We start from the raw sequence: 25,864 nt of genomic DNA, 5'->3' as shown, positions 1-25,864 counted from the left end.
AACTAGGAAAATATGAGAAATTTAAATGAACATTCCAAAGTCTCTGAGGGAAGTTACCAAAGGGGACTCTCAAAATAATTTAACATTGAAATAAGTGTATTGCCTCCGTAAGGTTATTATTTTGTGAGGGTGATACTCCTTTGGATGTAAAAATTCTAATATATTAAAAAATTGACCGGGCGCCTGGGTGGCTCAGTCGTTAAGCGTCTGCCTTCGGCTCAGGTCATGATCCCAGGGTCCTGGGATCGAGTCCCACATTGGGCTCCCTGCTCGGTGAGAAGCCTGCTTGTCCCTCTCCCACACCCCCTGCTTGTGTTCCCTCTCTCGCTGTCTCTCTGTCTGTCAGGTAACTAAATAAAATCTTTAAAAAATAGAAATAAAAATAAAAAAATTGATCAATTTATATGACTGTTACACCTTGCACATGGGTGATTAGCATTTTTAAGTGTATGTCTTCAGATAAAAGGGTCTCTTCTTCCTTAAACCTCCCAACATGTGGACCAACGTGATGTTTATTGTTTATAATCTCTTACAGTGACATCTCTGTAATTTTGCATTTCCTATTGTAATTTGGCATAAAGATGAGTTATCTTTCAAAGTAGTTCTAGGGAAGGTAATAATTTCTAATCTTGAAGGCCAGAGATTGGGTCTGAATCTTGTGTTTGCCACTTACTTTGTGACCTCGTTAATAATCTAAGCTCTAATTGTCCTTTTTGAAATGATAGTAATACCTGGACTTGTTTATGTAGAGAGATTGGGTATTTCTGGAAACAGGGCAGTATTCTCTTGCTGTAGCCCATGGAGTTCTACCTGAAGTGACCTCCTTGCTTGAGCTTTGAAGGAGGATCACAAGTGAGAGACCAGTTAGTGGACTACTGCACTTTTTATCCTGGTGGCCATGTTTTTGCCTTGAGAAGGTGTGGGGATAGAGTTAGGTAAGGACTGATGAGTACTCTTGTCTGTGTTTAGAATACCTCTCTTTATTTTCCTCTTTATGTATCCACTATATTCCTTTAACTTTTTCACTGGATTGTTTTGAGGATTTTATGAAGGCTAAAGCATGTGAGAGCTCTTTGAAAACTGTACAGTCTTTTTTGAACTCAAAGTAATATGATGTTTGGCTCTATTCAGAGACTACTGGAATGAATCACTCAGTGGCCCTCAAGGATGGTTAGTATCAGAGAGCCAGGTAATTATTTATATTCCTCTAAATTGTTTTCTGGTAATTGTTATAGATTTTTGTTACAGCTGTTTGTCATGGATTTTTGATGTATCAAATGTTCACAACTTAGAGGGGTTCATTTAAATGAGTTTATAAAATACTTATTTGGAATTATAAATCTCCTTAGGCACAACTTCATCCACAGCATTTTTCTCAGGCCGGTCCATAAAGCCCATTTCATCCTCCTCCGTGTGTGTGTGTGTGTGTGTGTGTGTGTGTGTGTGTGTGTAGTGTAGTGTAGTGTAGTGTAGTGTAGTGTAGAACTGGGTGTAGATGATAGTTTGGACTTTGGAGTCGTACAGACTTTAGACTAAATCTTGGCTTTGTCCCTTAGTAGCTTCGTCACCTTGGGGAAATCAATTAACGTCTGAGATTTGTTCTCTTCTTCTGTAAAGAATAATTGTGCCTATTTCATAGGATGGCTGTGAAGATTAAAAAAGAAAATGTGAAGTCAGTTTGGGGCCCGTATGGCAAACAGGTCCTCAATAATTGTTTCCTTTCTCCTTACCCTCTGAATATATTGCTGTAGGTTTTCATATTCTTTTGAATCACTCCACTAGTTTTGTTTTGTTTTTGTACAGATTGCTAGATTGTCCTGAAAGACTAAATTATAGATATGTTTTTGCCTCTTCGTATTGTTAGATGTTATGTAATAAAGGAGAATAATAAAGTCAGTGTGGAAAATCAGATAGGTCATAATAATGTGTATCTTTAGGAATTCTCTTAGAAAACATGCTTTTAATAAATTAAAACAGTTCCCCCATTTTTGGTATTAGAAGTTATTCCTGATCTGCAGCACAATGGCTATTTGCAATAATTGATTTTTTGATGCTTTTTGAATTAGATTTGTTCAGTATGTGCAGTTGTTTATAGTCGTGTGAATTTACTGAAGCAGTTCTGTGGTCAAATGTGTATTGGGGAGGTGTCAGGCTTTACACATTTGCTGATTATCTAGTTAGGAATACTGCTTATGCTGGTCAGTGGTTCCTGCTGATTTAAAAACAGAAGGTGCATCTGTAGACTGTGCTTAGATTGTATAAAATTGGTTGCATTAGCATCTGACACTGCAGGAGAGCAAATTATATCTTGAACGAATAATTTTAAAGAATTCAGCTGTTTGTGATCTTTGTAACGAAGGTAACATTTTATCTCCATCATCTTAATTTCAGTAAGATCTAATTTACTACCTAGCCACATCTCTTCTTTTCTAGTGGGATTTAATCTTTATAGGTTGAATCGTTTTTAGTTTTATATTTTTAATGAAGAAGATTGTCAGCAGTAGGATTTCCTGTAAGGAATTTTAATTCATTTGTTTTCAGCTGAAGTTGGAATCATCGCTAATAAACTCATGAAAATATCATTCAGTGAATAAGATCTTAACTGATCAATTTTAAAAATATTGTGTTAGTATTAATATTATTCCAGTTATTGCATCTTTAGTTTTTCTTGTTTAAATATTTTTTAGGTAGCATCACTTGGGCACAGGAAACTACTGTGCATTGTTCTATTAATAAAGAAGTGGTTGTTCTCTGATTTGATTGTTTGAATTGTGTGAATTGGAGAGTAATGTTTTTTTAGCATGACACTTTGGGAACTGCTACTTGGTTAGGATACTTTTGTTCCAAGGTCTCTTTGAGTCAGTTCCTATTAAAAGTGAAATGTGACAACCTGTATAACAATGAGAATATTTGAACAATACAAACTTATATTATTGTATGGCTTTGAGGAAAACCTCATACTGTGTCTAATTGAATTTATTATGCTTAATGAATATTTAAACCAAAGAGTACCTTTTTTGTTTCCTTGACCATTGAGTTTACATTTTTAAGTATATGTAAAATATACTATAAAGTATATAGAGTGCTGAAAATTTGCAGCCTAAGAGATAATTATATAGCAGTTGCATTATAGCATTTCCAAGGAAATACTGTTAAAAAAATTGTATCCTCAATAAGTTCTAATAGTTGGCAGAAGAAGGAAGGGGTAAAAAACATTAAATTAACATTTGCTTTCATTAATAGTTTCTGTGAATTTTTATAAAAGAATTGATCACAGTGAATTTATTTGGTAAATTATCAATCTCCATATTACACACCTTCTTAAGAATGCCTTGGAGTGTCATATTCAGAAACATATCATTAACTTAAAATGGTGTTCTTTCCCTTTTTCAAGAGAACAAGGAATTCACATTTAACTGCTTGATACTAGCTATATTATGTAAATTATTATGGTAAGTGTAATATTATGTAAAAACCTTCCAAGTAGTTACAAAATAGTAGTAGTTATATGAGGATTTATATACAGTGAAATAATTTTTGTTAGTTTATTCAAGAAATCTGGGTGGCTCAGATGGTTAAGCGTGTGCCTTCGGCTCAGGTCCTGATCCTGGGGTCCTGGGATCGAGCCCCACATCGGGCTCCTGGCTCAGCGGGGAGCCTGCTTCTCCCTCTCCCTCTGTCTCACCCCCTGCTCATGCTCTCTCTCTGTGTCTCAAATGAATAAATAAAATCTTAAAAAAAAAAAAATCACTGTGAATGAAGTTTAGTGATGATTACAGCAGTATCAAGTAAGACGTTTCTCTTAACATTGTAACTATTAAGATACATTACCTGAGTGACCCTTTTCTAAATTTAAGCTTTGAAAAGGAGCGGGAAGGTGTGAGAGTGTGAATTTTGAGGGCTAGATAAAAGTTTGGATTTGTGTCCCCATTAAACTCTTAAAACTTGGCATTTTGTGACAAAGAAAGCTGGGAGGAATGCCTGACCACTTTGCTATTGCCCAGTATTTTCACTTGCTACATAGTTTAGTATGTTTGGATTCATTACGCTTTTGTTGGATAAAGCTGAATCAGTCCTTTTCCTTGGGTCTAAGAAAAATTGACCCAGTATATTCTGGTTTATTCTGTCCTACCAAATATCATTAGCTATGACTTGTCATGTTTAAGGGATATTAAGAAATATCAAATCCTTTCCTTAAATATTTTTTTGGATGAGGAGGACTTTGCTGGCTGCCCTTAGGAGTTAGCAAATGCCTGTGTCAGGCAGTTCTGCTGTTTTGAGACAGTTAACTATCCTCTTGAAAAGAGTTGCCTGCTCATAGCATTCATAATAAATTTCAGCTGGTTTAAAGACCTACATTAAAAAGCAAAAGTTCATAATAGTTGAAGAAAATGTGAGGATATTTTTAGAGATTTGGATAGAAAAGAATTTCTTGAATAAGCTATGAGAAGGCACAAACCCTGATGGGAAGGACTTGATTTAACCACACTAAAATTTAAAATTTTGGTATGGCAAAAGAAACTGTAAACAAAATACAGTTTTCAGATTGAAGGGCAATTTTTGCAAGCTTGGGATCCAAATACGTAAGGAACATGAAAGAAACAGGAAAACAGACCAAAAAAAATATTAAACAGGTCACAAAAGAAGAGATACAAATGGTTAATAATCATATAAAAAGACTACATCATTAAAAATCAAGGAAATACAAATCAAAGCCATGAGATACTACTTCTTACATGAGAGTGGTAGAAAAATTTAAAAGTTGAATAATACCAAGTATTGGTGAAAATGTGGGGCCACAAAAACTCAACTCTTGGCAATACCTAGTAAAGAGAAAAGTGCTCATACCTTGGAACCAACAGTTTCACTTTTAAGTAGATGATGTAGAGAAATTCTCACATGTGCACAAGGAGATATAATCAAGGATGTTCATAGCATCGTTTTTTTTTATTTTATAATAGAGAAATATTGAAAACTTAAATGACCATCAGAGGAAATGGATAAATTAGGACTTATTTGTAATCGGAGAATTGTATAGCAATTGAATGAATCCAATCTACTTACAACAAATTGGACAAATCTCAAAAATATAATTATGAGTAAAAGCAAGTTGAAAAAGCAGTATACAGATACGTAAATGTTAAAATTATGAAACTTTTGTCATGTGTGCATTCATATGTATTAACAGTATAAAAACATGGAGGGGAAGGCTGCACACTAACCTCAAGACAATGGTGATTCTCTGGAAGGAGGAGAATGAGATGAGGGTGGAAGGTGGGGCTTTAGCTATATTTGTAAATAGAAATGTTGCAGAAGTTAATATTTCTGCTCATCAGTTGGTGAATTAATAGACAAAACGTGGTATATTGATATAATGGAAAACTATTCAGCTATAAAAAGAAACTACTGATATATGCCATCACATGGACACATTTCAAAAACATTATGCTAAGTGAAAGAAGCAAGACACAAGACACCACATACTATATGATCACACTTATTGAATGTCCAGGAAAAGCAAATTTAGAGGCATAGAGTAGATTAATGGTTGCTTGGAACTGAGGTAGGAAAATAGATTAACAGTAAAGGGGCGAGAGGAATTTCACTGGGATGATGAAAATGTTCTAAAACTGATTTATGGTGATGGTTGCACAAGTTGGTAAATTTACTAATAATCACGGGCGCCTGGGTGGCCCAGTTGGTTAAGCGACTGCCTTCGGCTCAGGTCATGATCCTGGAGTCCCTGGATCGAGTCCCGCATCGGGCTCCCTGCTTGGCAGGGAGCCTGCTTCACCCTCTGACCCTCCCCCCTCTCATGTGCTCTCTCTCTCTCATTCTCTCTGTCTTAAATAAATAAATAAAATCTTTAAAAAAAAAAATAATCACTGAAGTATACAATAGAAATGGGTGAATTATGCAATATGTAAAATGTACCAAAATGAAGTTGTAAAAAGTTAATATTTGTTAAATCCACAAGTGGTGTAGGTAAATCCACAAAGTGTGTAGCTTCATGAATGTATATAGTTGTGTAACCCTTACCCAGATCAAGATCATTTATATTACAGTAATGTGATTATAGTTGACAATGCTGAATTGTATACTTGAAATTTGCTAAGAGGGTACATCTTAAATAAGTGTTCTCACCACACACGAAAAAGGTAATTGTGTGAGGTGATGGGTGTATTATGTAGCTGGATTGTGGTGACTATTTAACAATGTATATGTGTATCAAAACATCAAGTTGGACACGTTAAATTATACCTAAATAAAGTTGGGGTAAAACACCTGATGTGGCACCCCAGAAGGCTCCATTGTGTTTCCTCTTAGCATCCTCCCTTCTCCTGCCTCCAAAGGCAACTGTTCTATTATCATTATATATCAGTCTTGTTTTTGAACTTCATAGAATTGGGATCATATACTTTTGTTTAAAAATACATCTGAGATTCATCCATGTTGTTGCATGTAGTTCATTCTTAAAGATTTATTTATTTTAAAGAGTGAGTACGTGACTGGTGAGGGGGCAGAGGGAGAGAATCTCAAGCAGACTCCCAGCTGAGCATGGAGCCTGACACGGGGCTTAATCTCATGACTCTGAGATCATGACCTGAGCCAGAATCACCAGTCGGACACTTAATCGACTGAGCCACCTAGGTGCCCCTAGTTCATTCTTTCTAATTGCTGTACAGTCTTCCACTGTAAATATACCAGAATTTGTTCATCCTTCCATTGATTGACACTTTTATTTTACTATTAGCAAAAAAGCTACAATGAATATTGTACATGTCTTTTGGTAAACATACACACTTGTTTCTCTTGGGTATATTTCTAAGAGTAGAATTACTGGGTCATGAGTTGGGTGTATGTTGAGTTTCGCTAAATATTGTCAAATTTCTAAAGTAGTTGTGCCAGTTTATCCTCCCTCTAGCAGCATATGAGCGTTCCAGTTGTTTCACATCCCCCTAAATGGCCCTATGGCATGGGTTTACCATACTTTATTTACCCATTGCCCTGTTGATTGATATTTAGGTGGTTTCATATTTTCAATACTTTGAATAAAACGCTCATGAACTTTTTCGTAGAAGGCAGTGCTTCCGATGAGTTCCATGAATGCTTTCCTAGAAATAAAATTGGTGACTTAAAAGGCATGGACATTTAAAATTGATTCTATTTGTGTTGCTGAAAAATTATACTAGATTGCTTTCCATCCAACCACATTCTCAATTACCAAGTGTATGAGAGTGCTTGTTTCCCCAGATGCTTCAGTCTCTAGATGTTTCCCATACTTTTAACCTTTGCCAAACTGATGAGGGGAAGAAAACAACAGGAGTCAGGGGACCGTAAAACTTCAGCACCACTTTGCAACCCTTTTCTGGCATCTTTCAGGGTGGTAAGGTAAAGGGTCTGCTGTCCGACACATCTCTTTGGAAATGCTTTCAGTTTTGAAGCCTACGAGGGGAAGGAGAGGCGGGGTTGATTGCTTAATGGGATCTAGTCAAGGCTTCATGCAAGGAGGATGAAAGAATTCAAGCTCAAATCAGAATGTTGGCTACCTAGATGACACCCGGACTATGTTGGTAAGGGCTAGAGGAGCAGATACAATTCTTTGGCAGGGGCTACTGCCTTTCTTACCTCATTTGATTAGGTGTAAGAATTCTTTTTTTTTTTTTTTTTTTTTTAAAGATTTTCTTTATTATTTGAGAGAGAGAGTGGAGAGAGAGTATGAGAGGGGGGAGGGTCAGATGGAGAAGCAGACTCCCCGCTGAGCGGGGAGCGTGATGTGGGGCTTGATCCCTGGACTCCAGGATCATGACCCGAGCCAAAGGCAGAGCCAGGTATAAGAGTTCTCAAGGCTAATGAAGCTGCTTAGCGTAGCTAAGCGCCTTGGTATGAGTTCTTAATTTACCTGTTCACCCTTCCTTTCAGAACTGTCCCAGTTTCTGCTGTACCTGCGCAACTTCAGGAGAGTATTTGTTGCCTCTTACGAGGGGGAGACTACAGATCATTGTCTCTTGATGCCCTCTTCGTGCCTGATATGCTACTCGTAGTGGGCATGTAAATTCAGTGAATGACTCACTGGACTTCCCCCCCCCCCCCAACTTTGTAAAGGAAATGTCAGAATAGTATGACAACCTCCTATTACTGCTCCTCAAGACTGGACCTTCCCGGAGAGGGCCAGTGGTGAGCAGCTGAGGACAAGGACCGGCGAGGAGCCCAGCATGAGTTAGTAAGGGCTCCTCTCTGGCCTAACCAGGATAACGGCACAAACGTAAACAATCAAGTGTCTCACTGGGAAAGGAAGGGGAGCAGCAAGCCCGCGGCGCTGATGAGGAAAGGCCAGGATTTTTAAGTCCAGCTCAGAAATGGAGCTGTGGTGAGGACTCCGATTATATGTAAGCAGAGGCTCACAGAGAGGAACAGAAGCACTGGTTACTTCAGAAGCGGTTGCGAGTTTTCATATGCCTCCTACGTAACGGTGGCTTTGGGAGGAAACAGAGTGTTAAGCATTTGCTAGGTGCCAGCTACCTTTCAAAGTGCTTCACTTCCATTATTTACTTAATCCTGAAAATCCTATGAGGCAGACATTATTAATGCCCCATTTATAGATCAGGGTACTGGGGCTCAGAAAAACTGATTTGTCCAGGATCACACAACTGGTAAATAGTTGAATTGAGATTCTAATTTAGGAATGACTTCAGTGCTGGGGCGCCTGGGTGGCTCAGATGGTTAGGCGTCTGCCTTCGGCTCAGGTCATGTTCCCAGGGTCCTGGGATTGAGCCCCGCATCAGGCTCCCTGCTCAGCGGGGAGCCTGCTTCTCCCTCTCCCACTGCAGCTCTCCCTCTTGTACTCTCTCACTCTCTCAAATAAATAAATAAAATCTTTAAAAAAGGAATGACTTCAGTGCTCATTCTCTTCACTTGCCACACTAGTATGAAAAATAACATTAAAAATGATAGTAATGTTTAAAATACGCTGATAGCTTACCACACGCCAGGCATTAATTCAACTTAAGTGCGTTATTTCATTTACTACCCCATAAAATAGATGCTGTTTTAATCCACACTTTACAGATGAGGAAACTAAGCAGAGAAAGGTTAAATAACCTTCACTAGGTCACACAGCTAGTTACTAGAAGAGTCCATGTTGAAATCCAGTCCATACTACCTTCTCGGGTCATAGTCTGGAGTGATCTTGCCCAGATGGTTTCTGAACAGCTTCATTAGCCTTGAGAGTATTTGGCTTTCTCCTCTCAGGCACAGGGATCACCTTCTTGTTTACTGTGTGTATAATCCTGCAGGTGCCAGAGGCTTCCAGAAGGCATATAACTAGACTTGGCCCTGTATATTAAGCTACTGTGGGCAGCATATGGGTTGTCTACCATTAGGTGAGATAACTGGAGGTAGCAGTGCTACTTGGATTACATAGTTCTAGGGTAGGGCAAGGCCCCATGCAGCAGGGTCCAGAGCGGGTTTGTCCTGACGAGGATGCATAGAGAGAAGGGCCTGATCAGTGCCCTGAGCTAGCCCTCCATAATCTGAGTTTGCTGCATCCTGTGAATTCAGTTGTCCATCCCCGCCCGCAGTTGTAGCAGGGAAGAACCAACCCTGACAAAGTCCCATTCCTATTCTCAGGGATAAGTTGCTTGTTTATTCAAAGATAATCTATGTGAGGGACTGTGTGAGCAAATCTGAGAGAAACCATAAGAAGACCATCTTTGCTAAATCTTTATCTCAGTGCTCCCTGAGCACAGACTAATTCTCTGAGAATCCTAGTTTATTCTGTCTTGAAGAGCTTGAAATTATTGGAATTTTGACAGTGGTAGAGGCACTGTAGGGTTTGGATTGTTTTTCTGTCTGTGTACCAGCCTTATGCTGCCCTCTTAACTGCTCCCCTCTACGCCCCCAACAGCCCACATTTCCTGTGTGTCCTGTTTCTCAAGCCCTGGCTCCTTACCTGGCTCCACGGAGCTTGCCCTCACTTGTCCGTTGGCATGGATGCAGAGTACAGAGGCTGGGGAAACCTTGCTGATTTTCACCCAGGGGAGAGTTGTGTTTTTAAGACTATTGAAGAAATGCAAATTGAGGAGGAGAGCTCTCATAGCATTATTCCAAGCTAAGAATCCTTCTGTTATCTCCTATATATAAGGTTTTATTGGTTGAAATGGAGGCTGGGCCTTTATAAAATGCAGGTTTTATAGTAATGGCAGGAGGGAAGAAACCCCTCCAGATAATGGAGTAAAACCATGGAAGCAAAGTCATGGAGCCAAGCCGAGAGGACGAAAGGAAGCTTTAAAATTCTCACTGTTATGTCAAGTGTATCAGTCTAGTTTAGGACAATTACTGAGTTAATTGCTTCTTAATGGAAAATACATATTTCAGTGTTCAGACTTCCTAAATCCTTAATTAAAAAGGCATGTTAAATTAAAGTACCAATTAAAAGTACCAATAGAATGGTATTTAAGTATTGGCCACTGCTGCTTAAATTTAGAATTTTACTTCATTGAAAGGACTTTGTTTTGTTTTCTTTTATGAGAGTCTTAACTCTGTAGGATGGTTGGCCACAGGGAAAACCAGAAAGAAGTGCTTTCCTCGAGGCTATTTTCCTTTAAAGGTTACTTATAGACATGGACATTTTACTAAAGCAGTGAGTTGTCTTGAGGATTTTTAGATCATAGGATGACAGAATTTTAGAGTCCAAAGAATTCTTTTAGTCAACACTTTGTTTATATTTGAGAGAATTCATATTCAAAGACTTTTTTATGATCATACAGTGGCAGAATCTAGGCCTGCTGATGCCCAATCTGACACTTTAATATTCATGCTAAATCTTTCTCATGTTATAATGATTGTTGTGATTGAAAGCTTGCTAAAAATAATTGTGTGTTAAGAGTCAGATATTGGGGGCGCCTGGGTGGCTCAGTCGTTAAGCATCTGCCTTCGGCTCAGGTCATGATCCCAGGGTCCTGGGATCGAGCCCCGCATCGGGCTCCCTGCTCAGCGGGAAGCCTACTTCTCCCTCTCCCACTCCCCCTGCTTGTGTTCCCTCTCTCGCTGTGTCTCTCTCTGTCAAACAAATAAAATCTTAAAAAACCCCCCCCCCAAAAAAAGATATTGTTCAGGTGTAGGAGACACAAAGATAAATAAAAGTGGTTCAACTATCAAGAAGGCTTGGGCTAAGGTAGGGATGGTCAGCAAGTAGGTGGAAGATTGTCCAGTTTGATAAGTATAGGAAAGAGGTATGCCCAAGATGTGTATCAGTCAAGGTCTAGTTGAAGATAAGAGACCACTCCATCAGAAGAGGAGTGACTACAGAGAATTCAGTCTTAAGAATCATTGGAAAGAGTGGAGGAGTATGCTTCAGGCTGATCTCCAGGAATGACTTTCAGAGTCACACTGCAGAAGTAGCACACCAACAGAATGACCACTTCTGCCGTGTCAGGAAGCTGGGGGATTCTGGAAGCTGCTCTCCCAAATGTCAGCCCCAAGGTATTCCCACCTCTGACTACTTGGGCTTAGAAAGTCTCCATCAAATTTGCCTCCAGAGCCATCAGGCCATTCCTGCTAGTTCCTGGCTCTCTTCTTGACTGTGCTCTAATTTCAGGTCTCACCAAGTGGATCTGATTGGCAGAACCAAAATCATACCTGGTATCCTAGTATGGGTAGGGGCCTTTGAGAAATAGTTTTCATCTTTCCAGCCTTTATAATACTAGGGGACCCACAGAAGATTGTAATAGGTGTCTTAATGTAATAGTAGTGTTAATAGTGGTATATATGCATATAATATGTAGAACATATATATGATTTATATAATGCATTATGTACACACACAATGTAATAGTAACATAATGCTCAAAGTAGAGTGAGCCAGTCTATAGAGTCTTTGGGATCCGTGCGTAAGAGGGGCAATCCATCTGCTGGTGGTGGGGAGGAAAGGTCAGAGAATTTAAACTGAGAAGTAGTACCTGAGCTGAGACTCAAAGATGAAATTGCAGATGTCTCAGCTTTTCTAAGGAACTTCAAACCTATTTTGTCAAGTCTATATTCACAAAATACAATCCTCAAACGAGTAACATCAGTTTGACCTTGGAACTTGTTAGAAATGGAAATTCTTGGGTGCCACCCAGACCTACTGAGACAGAAACTGAATGAAGCCCTTCAGGTGATTTTGATGCATGCCAAAGTTTCATAAACTGTTGTGTCTGCACGATGATGAAGACCTATAGTCGGGTAGATTCCTGGGAGAGACTGATGGGGACCTAGTAAGCTATATAAGCGCAGTGATTAAAACCAGTAGTTTCTTGAGTTAAATCTCTGAGTTCGAATCTTGGCTTTTACATTTACCTATCTGTGATGATGAGCTGCTGGGGTAACAATACTTACCCTGCAGAACTGTCAAGCTTAAGTGACATGGCAGGGTATATGCCTCTCACAGTGTGTGACACAGCATAGGCATTTTGTAAAATCTTTTGGAGGAGACTTGACTAGAAGCATCCCTAAATTAATCTTTCTTGGGAAATGTTACAAAGGCATTTCAGAATTGAGTTCAATTCAGAAAGCATTTATGGAAGGCAGTCTGCTCTGTGCTCAGCACTGTGCTTGAACGCTGTGGTGCCTTGGTTCTTGGGAAGAGTACAGATGGTAGGGAGATATGGGTCCTGGCCTTGGGAGCTGTTTATTTTATTTATTAAGAAGACAAGTCCTTAAACAGGGAAGTAACAGTCTAAGATAGTAAATGATTAGGTGTACAATCAGGTGTTAATAATTTGATGCTACCAAAACAGTAAATATTACAGAAGCTCAGAGGAAATCAGTCAATGTGGGCTAAAGTAGTCAGGGGTAAGTTCCTGGAAGAGGCAGATGGGGACATTATATGCTTTTGTGGGCCATTTAAATCAAATTTCTGAGGAGCATATTTCTTTATACAAAGGTTTTTTTTTTTTTTTTTTTTTTAAATTATGAACCTTGTTTAAAGATGTGGAAAATTCAGGAAATAAGGAAAAAACCCCCTATAATTTCACAACTCAGGCACTCATAGCTAGACGTTTTGGTGGGTTTCCATTTAGTGTCTTTTGAAAATCTTTTTTAAAAAATAGTAATTGCTGTTACAGTGTGATAAATCTCTATATTCTGTTTTGAGTCAATTCTTCATAATGCAGTGATGTTAGCATTTCCCCATGTTATTACAGACACAGCCTAATTTTAATGGTGGCATAGGTGTTGGGTCACTTGAGCTTATTAATACTCCCAATTTTTGAAATGAAGTTTGAAATAAACATAAAAGCAATTACTTATATTTCCAATTATTTGCTTGGGATAGATACTGAGAAGCAAATTACTAGGGTATGGATTGTGGACTTTCTTAGTGCTTTGGAAACATTGCCAAATTATTTGCTGGAAGGAGTGGTTGAATTTATGCTCCCTTTCCTCCTTCATTCTTTTTGACTCATTCATTATTTATGTGCTAGGCCCAATTCCAGGTTCTGGGGATATTAGTAGTGAACAAAATAGGCAAAAATCCCTGCCATATATGCTAGTAGGGGAAAACCGATAATAAAGTATATAGTATGTTGGATGATAAAATGTGCTAAGGAGAAAACACAGGAAAAGAGAATAAGGAATGGTGTGGGGATAGGAAAATTATAATTTTAAATAAGGTGATTGGGGAAGGCAGCACTAGGAAAGTAACTTGTGAATGAAGACAGCACATGCCCCATTCCTTGGTATTTATCTCACGGAATGAACAGCAAGGGAAAGGGCCACAAAGTGGAAGCATGGCTTGCATGTTTGAGGAGCAGCAAGTAGACCTGTGTGGCTGGAACAGGGAGTCAGGGTGGGGGGTGGGGGGCAGAGTAATAGGAAGTGAGGTCAGAGAGTTGCTGGTAAAGGAGGACGTGACTTAAGTAACAGGATTACTCCGGCTGCTGTTTTGAGAACAGTCTGTAGGGAATCAGAGGCAGAAGCAGACACCTGTTAGGTGACCATTGTAGTGGAAATGATGGTGACTTAGACCAGCGTGGTAGTGTGGAGATGGAGAGAAATGATCAGAACTTGAATTTATTTTGAAGATTTAGTTGACAGGATTGGCCGACAGATTGGATCTGAAATGTGGGAGAAGGATCAGGAGTTCAGTTTTGGACATGTTAAATTTGAGATGTCTGCTAGGCATCCAAGTGGAGATGTTGAGTAGTAGACAGTTAGATAAATGAGTCTGGAGTTGGAAGAAATAAATGTAAAGTTGACAGTGCATATTTGTATATGAAGTGATGAGACTAAAAGAGACCAGCAAAAGAGGACATCAAGAAAGAAAAGTGAAGTCCAAGGACTGAGGTCTGGGGCCCTTCAATTGGAAGAGGTCTGCAAGGAGCTTAAGGAGAAGCAGTGAGGCAGGGGAGAGGGATGCTGTGGAAGCCACATAAACAGAGAAAGTGGAACCCATCAAGGATGTCAAAGGGTGCTTATAGGTCAAGTAAGATGCCTGAGGATTGATAATTGATGTTAGGGGTAAGAAGTGAGTTGGTGTGGTCATTAGTACATGAGCAGTTTCACAGCTGTGGTGGGGTAGAAGCTTGATTGGCACAGGCTCAAGAGAGTGAGAAAAGAGGAACTGGTAAGGTGGGTACAGACATTTCTTTGAAGTATATAGCTTTGAAGACAATGAAAGAAATGGGGGGGTAGCTGTGGGGGCTTGACCTTTTAAAAAAGATTTGCAGAAATAACAGTCTGTTTGCATGCTCCTGGGAAAGCTCTAGTAGAGAGGTCAAATTAATAACACAGGAGAATTGGTAGAGCAGTGTTTGAGTTGGTGAGAGGGATGGGATCCTAGTTCACGAGTGGAGGAAGAGCCTTTGCAAGGGGCACGGACAGTTCTTCATGGTAGTAGGATGAAGGCAGCGTCTGTGGGTCAGTGATAATAAGTGGGTAGGAGTAGTGATGGAGGCTTATGGGAGTTCTCTTCTGATTGGTTTTCTCAGTGAAGGGGCAAATGAGGTAATTAGTGGCAATCGAGGTTGGAGAAGGTTTGAAGGGAGAGAGGAAAGTATGAAATAGTCACGGAGGAGAACAAGAGAGTGAATGAATTAAGGAAAATGTGGTATAATTACTCAAGCTCACTTACAGTAAATAATCCAAATTTAAAGCTAGTATTTTAGTATTTTAAGCGTAATAGGGTGATTTTCTCCACCTGGTACAGGGATGCAGGTGGATCATTGGATTTAACAAGGATTGTTGGACTTTTGCCAAGTGAGGTTGACAAAGTAAGAAAGACACAAAGATGTTGAAGATGTATGGAAAGGAATGGTTATAAATAGAATTTAAGCTGGGTGAGGAGGATAGGGTGGGCCTGAGGTGGATCAAGGGCACTGAAAAGGTTGGTATAGTGTCCCTGTGGGATTGAAGAATGAAGACAGAATACTGTAGGGACTGAACTAGAAGGGCAGGAGGTGGGTCATGGTTGGAGGCTGAGGTGCTTGAAACTGATTATTGAGGGAGTTTCAGTTATTGGTAACTGTAGAGTTTGGGTATGACCATGGGAGTGAGTAGTTGAGATTGGGTAGAAAACCTTGGCAGGGAGGAGGCCAAGGAATCAAGAATTCTGGGATTTTGAAGGATTGGCCGTGTGCATACTGAAATCACTGAGACTGTGGTAGGAGTGCTGGTAGAGTGAGGGGCAGTGTACCAGGATCCATGTGACTCAGGAATGAGGAGTAACCCTAGGATTGTAGATGACAGCAGGGCCGAGTGGGAGTGGGGAGTGTAGTCTGGTGAGCTCAGGTTAAAATCTGGGATTTTGGAAAATGAGGAAGAAAGGTCTGGAAGTGGAAACAAGGAACAGAGGCTGCCTACCCTGCCTCCAGGCCAGTGGGAGGGATGGAGAGGAAACACTGACTGCTTGAGAGGCCTACAGAGGAAGCCAGCATTAGGTCAGAGGAAGAATGTAAGAATGGGAAGGGAGCTTAGTGCTAAGAGATTGAGAACTGTGCTGATCACTGACCCAGGAGTGCCAGAAGGCAAGTGAAGGAGTTTCAGTGAGTGTGCCAGTTTTGTTGTTCCTTTGCCAGCTACACTTAAAATTCACTGTACTTGTGATGGATGACATGGTTCTTTGTCTTTTTAATTTTTTTAAACTGCTAGTGTAATTGAATATTAATTCATATAGGAATATACAATTGGGCACGTTTATAAATTGTGATGCTTAAGAGCATGTTTTGGAAGGGTCTGATTTGGATGTGGGAAGAGGAGAAAGATGAGCAAAGCATGTCAAGTTTTGTGGGAAAGTGGATTGATTAGCCTGGCTAGATTTGGGGATTCATTTTTAAGAAACAGATGAAATTGGGTGGTTTGGTCCTTTTTATTTTTTTTAAGATTTATTTGAGAGAGAGCGCGTGCGCGTGCATGGTGAAGAGGGGCAGAGAGAGAAACTTTATCAGACTTCTGCACTGAGTGTGGACCCCAATGCAGGGTTTGATCCCAGGACCCCAAGATCACAACCTGAGCCAAAACAAAAAATAGGAAACTTAACTGACTGCGCCACCCAGGCACCCCAGGTGTTTGGTCTTAATGGCCAGGCTAAGGATTCTAGGCGGTTCTAGCTTTATAACATAAAGGTCATGAAACATATTAAAAGTAGTATAGGTCCTCAAAAAAATTAAATGTAGAATTGCCGTATGATCCGGCAGTTCCAATTCTGGACATATGTCATGAAGAAGTGAAAACAGGGTCTTGCAGAAATATTTACACTCACGTTCATAGCAGCAGCATTATTTTTTAAAAAAGATTTTATGGATTTATTTGGGATAGCGAACAAGAGAGCAGGAGCAGGGGGAGCAAAGGGAGAGGGAGAAGCAGGTCCTCGCTGAGCAGGGAGCCCGACGTGCGGGGCTCGATCCCAGGACCCCGGGATCATGACCTGAGCCAAAGGTAGACACTTAGCCGACTGAGCCACCCAGGTGGCCCTCATAGCATTATTTATGATAGCCACAGATGGAAGAAACTCAAGTGTCCATAGACAGATGAATGGATAAATAAAATGTGGTATTATTACAATGGAGTATTATTCAGCCTTAAAAAGGAGGGAAGTTCTGACACATGCTACAACATGGATAAGCCTTGAAGACATTGTGCTAAGTGAAATAAGCCAGGCATACAAGGATAGGTATTGCATGATTCCATTTCTATGAGGTACCTAGAGTAGTTAAGTTCATAGAGACAGAAAGTAGAATGGTGGTTTCCAGGGGCTATGGGGAAGGGAAAATTGGGAGTTATTTAATGGGTTCAGAGTTTTAGTTGAAGAAGTTTTGGAGATAGATGATAGTGATGGTTGTACAATAACGTACATGGACTTAGTGCCACTGAATTGTATACTTAAAAGTGTTAAAATGGCAAATTTTATGTATATTTTACTCCCTGCTCCCCTCCCCACCCCCACCCCCAAAGTGGTGTAGGATATATAGGTACCATTTGGATATATGGTATAGGTAAGGACTAGGCAGCAATGGCTTGTTTCCAGGGGAAGAGAGGCAGAATTTTGTTGACAAGAAAGTCTTCTGGTTGACGGGCATAGTATGTTTCCTTTGCTGGCATTTCAGCTTTATGTATACTGTATGCAGCAGTTTGGCTTTAGCTTTGGGTTCTGAGTATGGTTTAGAGGTACTTGGGAAACACGTTTTCCAAGTAGGGAAACATTTCTCTGCATTCTTATCCCTTCTGTTTAGCAAATAATTTTTTTTTTCATAGAGTATCCAAGGATACCCTCTAGTCTTCAAAATTATTCTAAGTTGTTAATAGGAATTCATCTTTTCATTATCATGTTTACTAGTTGAATTGAGCGCTAGTTACTTTGGAGTCATTTTATTTATATCCTGAACTTGGCAAAGGAGTTTAAATAGAGAAATTGGAAAGCTCTCATTCATAATCTGCTAAGGCCTATTTCATGACAACATGTTTTGGTTATTTGTCCAGATGTATTCTTATTGTTGAGTCACAATAATAACTAGAAGACAGATCAACAGGAGGACATACATAAATAAAACCAGAAAAGAAAGCCACTGTTGGATTCTTGGGAGTCTGATGGATCCAGGCTGAATCCCAGCTCTGTTGCTTAACTGAATTTGTTCTTAGTGAGCCTCACTCTTATTTGTAAAACAGGGATACATCTACTTACCTGGCAGAGTTGTTGTTACGATTAAGATAATAAAATCACCTATGGCAACTGCTGGTATACATAGGCATTCAGTAAATGGTAGCTGTTAGTATTCTAATTATTACTGCAAAAATGTTTAATGGAACTCTGTTTCTGAACCCAGAATGCAAACTTAGAAAGCAAAGAAATTAGCAGAAAGTTCCTTCAATTTATACGGAGATTCACCTCAGGGTTTCTGTAAATCTGGGAGAGTCCCTAGTGCATTTGATGTTTACAGATCATTAGCAAACAGATGCCAGGAGGCAAATAAACTGTAGCTTAAGGATTTTTGAACCACTGACGATGAAGAGAAAATCAGTTTCTGATAAAGTTATAACGTTTCTAAGTAAGTAATGGCAGGCAATGGGAAAATTTTAATTGGGTTTATAAAAGTTTATTTCAGGAGCACATGTATTTCCAATTTGAGGCATACCTATACATCTGTAGCCATCTAATTTATAGTGCTTGCTTATTTCTCCACTGGGGTTAATAATAAAAGAACAACTAATATTTATTGTGTGCTTGCTTATACGCCAGTGTGTCTTTAGGAAGGAAGCCCGTAGCATTCAGAGGCTTGTTTTCAATTGGATATTTTAAAATTGGCCCTTTATCCACTTAGAGAGACAGGGTATTTAATGAGTTTATTCTGTTTATTCTGTTATGCCAAAGTATTTGTTAAGCATTTGTAACAGAGAAGACCTTCTGTAGCAAAGCTAAGTAGAGCATGGGCCCTGACCTCAACAAATGCTGACGCGCTGTCCTCTAGACTGTTCAGAAGGGGCTTGTGGTAGCATGAGATGAACCACGGTCTAGTCCTAGATTCCACATGTGGCCACTTCGTCCCTGAAGTTTTTTCTGTCCTGGTCAGAATTAGGTTTGACGCCCTTCTGCTAATCCTAGCACAGCACTTTGTCAAACTCCGTGGTTAATTAATTTGGTGGATTCTCCATTTGGGTCACACCGTATACTCCTTGAGAGCAAGGACTGGCTTTTTATCACCTGGGCCAGTCACATCAGTGTGTTTGTGCTGTGAATAAATGCTAATTTTCAAAGTTTGGACAAATGGTAACCTATTGCTTTCTTTAACGATGATGCGCTTACGGTAGTCCCAATATCACAGCATTGTCATGAAGATTAAATTAGAAACTGTGTATAAAATGCCTATCCCAGTGCCTGATACATGGTGGGTATGCAATCAGTAGTTGTATTTGAGTAAATAATGAAGTTATCTCTTTCCACCAGATTTGACAGATGTGATATATCTATTTATGAAGACTGTATGCAGTGATGTCACGTTTGTAGTACATAAAGGGCACAGCTGTCATTTAGGTTAAGTCTGAAGTAATTATTCACCTTGGAATAAAAATTGGACACTTAGGGTGCTCATTCAGAAACAAGGGCTAAAATGAATCCTAACTCACAGGGAAATTAAATGGAAACCTGAGATTATAACCATTAAAGAAAAAAGGTCCTTCATCAATATTTATCAATTTGATAGATTTTAGGAATTAGTTCCAAACCTTGAACTCATTTTTAAAAAAACCTAAATATTTAAATAATAAAGTTGAAAACTAAGATATTCAGCGGGCAAAAAGAGAAGTATAAGTGAACATATTCTCTGGACTTTTTTGTTCTCTCCAGCACACTCTCTCTTTCCATTTTAAAGCTCCCTTTTAGAATTTGACTTATGTTTGATTTTTGGGTTTATGTGGCATAAGTTTGGTTGAGAATCAGATTTATATACCTTTTGTAGATGGAATTAGTTATGAAAAATACTTCAAATTATTGGTAAGTAGTGGCATTTGCTGGTCAAAATCTATCACCATTCTCTAGAAAGAGAGATGAAACTCCCAAGATTTTACTGCATAATGTCAGTGGACTCATTATTTGTAGAACAGCTGATGCATTTAGGACTTGTTGATTCACTTAATTGGTAACTGTACTACATTCATAACTCCAACAACTGAAAACAATAGGTCAGTGTCTGCTGTTTATGCATAAATAGTCACATCAGAGCAGGATATGTCTGAAAGGCAGAATCTGTTAGTTTGAGGAGGAATCTGGCACGTGAATGTGGTTCCATTGCTTGCCATACTGAGGTGGGTTGTGCTCTCCTTCCCTGAATAATGCTATTTGGGTTTTTATTATAGGTGTAGATGGTGAACTGGTCCTGTGTTATCAGGCCGGCTGCTGTGAAAGTGTAATATTTGAATGTGTTTTAAATGCCGACGTGGAAGCAAAAGGCTGGAATAGAAACATAGTTTTAAAATTAGTGAGGACTGGTGCGCCTGGGTGGCTCAGTCGTTAAGCATCTGCCTTTGGCTCAGGTCATGATCCCAGGGTCCTGGGATTGAGCCCCACACGTCGGGCTCCCTGCTCAGCGGGAAGCCTGCTTCTCCCTCTCCCATTCCCCCTGCTTGTGTTCCTGCACTCGCTATATCTCTCTCTGTCAAATAAATAAATATCTTTAAAAAAATAAATAAAATTAGTGAGGACTAAGGTTCTTATGTCTTAGGGTCTTCATGTTTTAGGGCAAAAAGTTAATACCTGGAATAATTTTTAAGAAATTCCAGTTGTACATGGAAACCAAATGTTCATTTAAAGTACTTTGAAATGACTTTTTTTTTTTTAATTAGTGAAGTATACTCTTGTGATTTCAGGATAAAATCTGCATTGTGAAATGAGCAGTTTTTGTTTGAAGCAAGTAATTTTTAGTTTAAAAACATTTTTAAAGGAAAGACAACATAAATTATTCTGTTTCATTGTAAGGAAAAGGAAATCGTGTTGATGGGTTTTTTTTTCTATGTAAAACATTTGAAACATTCCTTTCAAAAATATATTTTTAATTAAATTTTAACTATCATAAATGGAACAGTTTACTAGGATAATTGTATTTAGTTAAAATGCTAAACTATTGATTCAGGTATTTTATAATATAACGTGAGTGAAGCTGACTCTTTATAGCAGCAATGAGTTTAATAGGGAGTGTCCTTAAAGCTGGAGTCCAGCTTGTAATCATAGTGTCAAGAAACTTTTTAATTTTACATTATACAAAAAAAAAAAACTTTTCTTCTTGAATATGAAAAAAATCTTATTTCTGAGTGTGTTTGGGGAAGATTGAGCTTGTCCTCAAAATGTGTGACTTCTCAGACTACTTTCTGAGCATATACATTTTCAGTGTATAAAATTTGAACATTTCATTAGGGAAAGAGCAGTGTAATGGACTATCCCCTGCTTGCAGCATATTCCCATCTTCTCATCTGGAAAATTAAATCTGATTACAGCTTGGATTAACATTTATGGTTGTGGGGGAGAGGAAGATAGTATCTTAAACTACATGAAATTGAACAATGAAGATTATATCGTTTATGGCGAATTTTTAAGTCTTGCTTTTAAAGGGAAGCGTTCTTATAATTGTAAGCTTTAAATATGTTCAATATTTTGTTTCTTACTGACTGAAATATCCTAGGGATAATGACTGGGTAAATTTTAGTGGGCATTAAATGTAATTTTTTTTGCCTTGATACCTGCCATGTTAAAAGTGAAAGCAGTGTAGATTCCCGTGTTAGCAGCTGCATTTGCTTGCAGTCTCTCTTAAATTTCCTAAAAGAGCTCCAGTTATGGACGATTGTAACATTTGGTTCGTGTGCAGTTGTCACACATTTCATAGAAAATGAAGTCAGTGTATTTTTCAATAATCAGTTAAAGCGTCATGCCTTGACCCTTCAAATGGAGTCATTGGTGCGACAGAGAAAAACAGGAAAATAATTTGGTAAGGGGTGTGTGTGTGTGTGTGTGTGTGTACACATACTAGTTACTGATCTACAAATGAGCCCTCATACATAACCACAGTACTTTTATGAATTATTTTGCATTTCTGTTGTAAAAGATCTGTCTACCACGTTTTCTAGGAACTTTAAGCCTAAGGCAGAACTCAAGGTTTTGGAGCCTGTGTAAAATAATTTATAGCACCGTTCCAGCAAGTCTTGCCCAAACTCTAATTCTATTAATTAAACATCCTGTGGCAATCTGGTATATCTTAAAGATTTAAAGTATGTTACAGTAGAAGACTAGAAAACATGAACAATTGAGGTCGAAGAAAATTAACCTTTCTTAAAGAAAAAAAAAATCAAGACATAGTTGTTCTGAGACTTTTCTTAATTTATTTATTTTTCCCCTGTGAGGACCTAGCCTCTTAAGCATGGTCACGTTACGCGCCTGAATCAGCTTGTGCTATTGGGAGTCCTGTGCTGTGAAATGTCTGTGTTAAGTATAGAAATGCTTCTTGTGGCCTCCAGTGGAAGCGGTTGGTGCACACATGTCTTTGTGGAGACCTCCTCTTGCATGGACGTGGTGCTGGAAGAAGGTAGTGGCCCATCATGTTGATTTGATGCGAAGCCTTATTCCAGAGCCAGCTGCCTCTTTTAGGCTTACGTGGTTAAGAGATATATGGACTCTACCATACCATACATGTTGTGGCAAGATAAGGTATTTTAAATACGATATTTTAGGTTGAAAAGTATTTTCCTGGGAGATGATGAAATTGATTTTTAATTTTAAGAATCTACTACTTAAATCTGGAGAAAGTTGCTGAGAGAGAAGGAAAAGGAATGTTCTTAATTTTCTGTCAGAGGGACAATTCTTCGAGAAAAAGCTTGACATATGCCCATGACTCTGTTCTTTCTGCCAATTGCCTAAGCAAATTGTTGCTTTTTTCCTTGGTAGTTCTCTGATCTGCAGATTTTTGTGTTGAAAGTTAGCTGTTTGGTGACACTGCATTTGGCGGTGAGGGTATGAATGTGAGAAGGTGTTTTGGAACATTAGCAATTATAGTATTGGATGGTGGATAAAGAAATAGATACATAAATATTAGACTGATGCACACTTTTCCAGTGTATGTTATTTTCCATATAAAGATATAGAACATTTCATAAAATGTTCCCAGACCATTTAAAACTCAAAGAAATGCAGCTGATGCAATGAAATACATAGAGTACTTGTAAAAACATACAGACACGCAAGTGGATTGCTGCCAGACAGAAAATTTAAAGGCGGTTTGCTTAACTGCAGGGTGCTAGGTTTTGTACATGTGCCATGCTGAAACTGTTAGTAAGGCGGGTGTTGTGTTGCTTGAGAAAAGCAGATTGTATTTGGACCTTTTAAACTCAGATGTTTCCAATGTCGATATTTTGGTGACATTATGGCATTGTGATCGACTCAAAGTGAAAAAAGATGATTTCAACCCACTGTGCAAAATAGACATTTTAAGAAAACTCAAATTATTTTCAGTTTTTTGTTAATTTTTACAAAATGGCTTTCATAGTTTTATGAACTATCAGGTTGGATCTTTGAGCTAATTGAGTGGAACTTTTTAGGTTGGGCTTTTGTTTTTAAAAAGCATTCACCCCCCCCCCTTTTTTTTTTTTAAATATTGCTTTAGAGAGTATTAAGAACCCATAAAGTTTGCTTTTGTAAACCTCAGGGCCTTAAAGGAAATCACAAGCTTTATGCTTGGACCATAGTAAATAATAATCCATGTATTATCTTGGAACATGATTCTGTAAAAATCTGGGAATCTCACTCTGGGCTGAGTCTTAGGACAGTTGAAGGAATTTGGTTGATGGTGTTTGTTGTCCCTGCCGCTGAGGCAGTGTTTAGGATTTGCATGACTATCATCTTGGCATTCTATGGTCATCTTTACCTTCAGTATATTAAAATAAGTGGATTTTTTTTCATCCATGTTTCCTTCTCTTTTTAAAATTCTGCTATATTGTATATATGCATAAAATACATTTTTAAAATAAGTTAATTATTAATATAGTATCTTAACATAGTTGACTAAAGATGTAAAAACCTTCCTTCTCCCACCTATAAACAAGAAACTTTTTTAAATTGAAGAATATATCATAAATTTTGGTTTCTGACATCCATCCCCTCACAAAGTGGTGATTAAAAAAATTAGTCTTTGGTTTTATTCCATCTTGATTTCCATCAGTATTTGTGGTTCCTGAGAAGCACAAACTACTGCAAGAAGAGATGATATTAAAGATTTGTATGTGAGTCATTTCTATGTGAAGTTTTCTGGTTGAAGAGTAAGTGTTAACCACGTGACAGTTGGAAGAAAAAGAATAAGCCTTATTCTGTGGCTTTCCCAACTTCTGTTTTACTGTGTCCTCAGTGGCTTACAAGTGCTTTTTTCTGTTTTTTTCAGTCTTGGGAGCATATTTTAAATCCTAAAATACCAGCTTTTTCTGCCCCAGGGTGATTTACCTATGTTTTAGGGATTATAACTGCTACCCTCTTACTTAGGCTCTCCCATCCCCCAACCCAACAGCAAGCACACTTTTAGAGGTGTGTTAGGCATCTGGTTGTCCCTTTGCATCCTGCTAATTCTTCCCTGTAGACCTAGTGCTTTTCATGCCACGCCGTTAGCGCCCTCTGGCCTCCTCTCTCAAGTGGACCAAGTCCTTGTGTGATTTCAGCCCTTCCGGCCAGAGAGAAGCAACAGTTTCTTCCTCTGGCACACTAGGGCAGCCCTGCATGGAGAGGACCACGCCGGCACTCTGCTGGTCACAATGTAGACATGGCCTTTGTCCCATTGAGTGTTTGCACATGAGGGTAAGGAAAGAAATTGATCCCCAGTTTTTAAGTCAACCAGAAGATCCCTCAAGAGCTGAAATGGTCTACAGATAGTTTCATCTCTTTTGGACCACCCATTTTTGGAAGGTCTGCTTTTTTGGTATGCCCTTTTGAATACTCCTGCTTTTGTTATTAGCCTTGGGTTTTGAAAAATAACATCCATTTGACTTTAATGACTTGAAAACTGGTATTTTTAGGATTTAAATGTAGTATGTGAATAGGCCCTTAGTTTTTTCCCTTTTTGATTCTTCGCTGCAGAAAGATTAACTGCATTTTTGTCTTGTGATTTTGGAGGGTTTTAACTTTTATGTGGATTCACTCTCACAGAGAGTAAATTGATGTTTTAAAAGATAGCTAAGAAAACTGAATAGTATGTTTTGTGATCAGTGTGTGAGGGGACCCTCAAATACTGTGCTTTTCCACTGATACGTGATTTTTCAAATACATATTATTCTTGTCACTCCCCATAATGTGTCTCTGAGGAACCAAATCTCTTTCTCTTATTAGAAAAGAATGAGTGTGTTCCTAATCAATAGCAAATGGAGTGCTAATAGCATTTAATTAGTACAGTTCTGTATTGACTTACAGACGATGGCATTGGATTATCTTGCAATTATGATTGAAGAATCAAGTGACCCCTTTAGTAATTCCATTTTAAGCAGATGGTCATAAAAGGTGTTTTCACCTATGTATTTTTATAGTTGATGAGCAAGTCTAATTATGTTAGGTAGAACATAATAATCTCATTTCATGATATTTTGTTTGTACTCACAAGCCAAAAGTGTATTGTTTGGTTCTGTTTTGAAGAAAACTTCATCCGGTTTTATCTGTATTTTCAGGAGTTCATAAGTATTTTGGTAAGGATACGTTTTATTTTTAAAAGCAAAGAGTTTTGTATTTGTTCTTTGAAAGAATTCTTCTCCCACTCCCTGCCACCTGCCAGTGTGCACGTGCACACACACACACACACAATCTGAAACTGGTGTTTAAGGTGGTTTATCAAGCACACATCTGTAACTGTGAAAAGGAGGCTTCTGATTAGAGAAAAAA

At 38.7% G+C, this 25,864-nt stretch overlaps 1 protein-coding gene across 7 annotated transcripts in view; it reads left to right on the top strand.

Moving 5' to 3' along the window:
* Positions 1–25,864, top strand: part of DENND1A (DENN domain containing 1A) — a 498,150-nt gene that overhangs the window by 104,291 nt on the left and 367,995 nt on the right. The gene's annotated exons all lie outside the window — the stretch shown is intronic.

This window comes from Halichoerus grypus, chromosome 14 (assembly GCF_964656455.1).
Source record: "Halichoerus grypus chromosome 14, mHalGry1.hap1.1, whole genome shotgun sequence".
NCBI classification, from domain to species: Eukaryota; Metazoa; Chordata; class Mammalia; order Carnivora; family Phocidae; genus Halichoerus; species Halichoerus grypus.
Note: the sequence above shows the minus strand (reverse complement) of the source record. Positions and strands in the feature narration are given on the sequence as shown.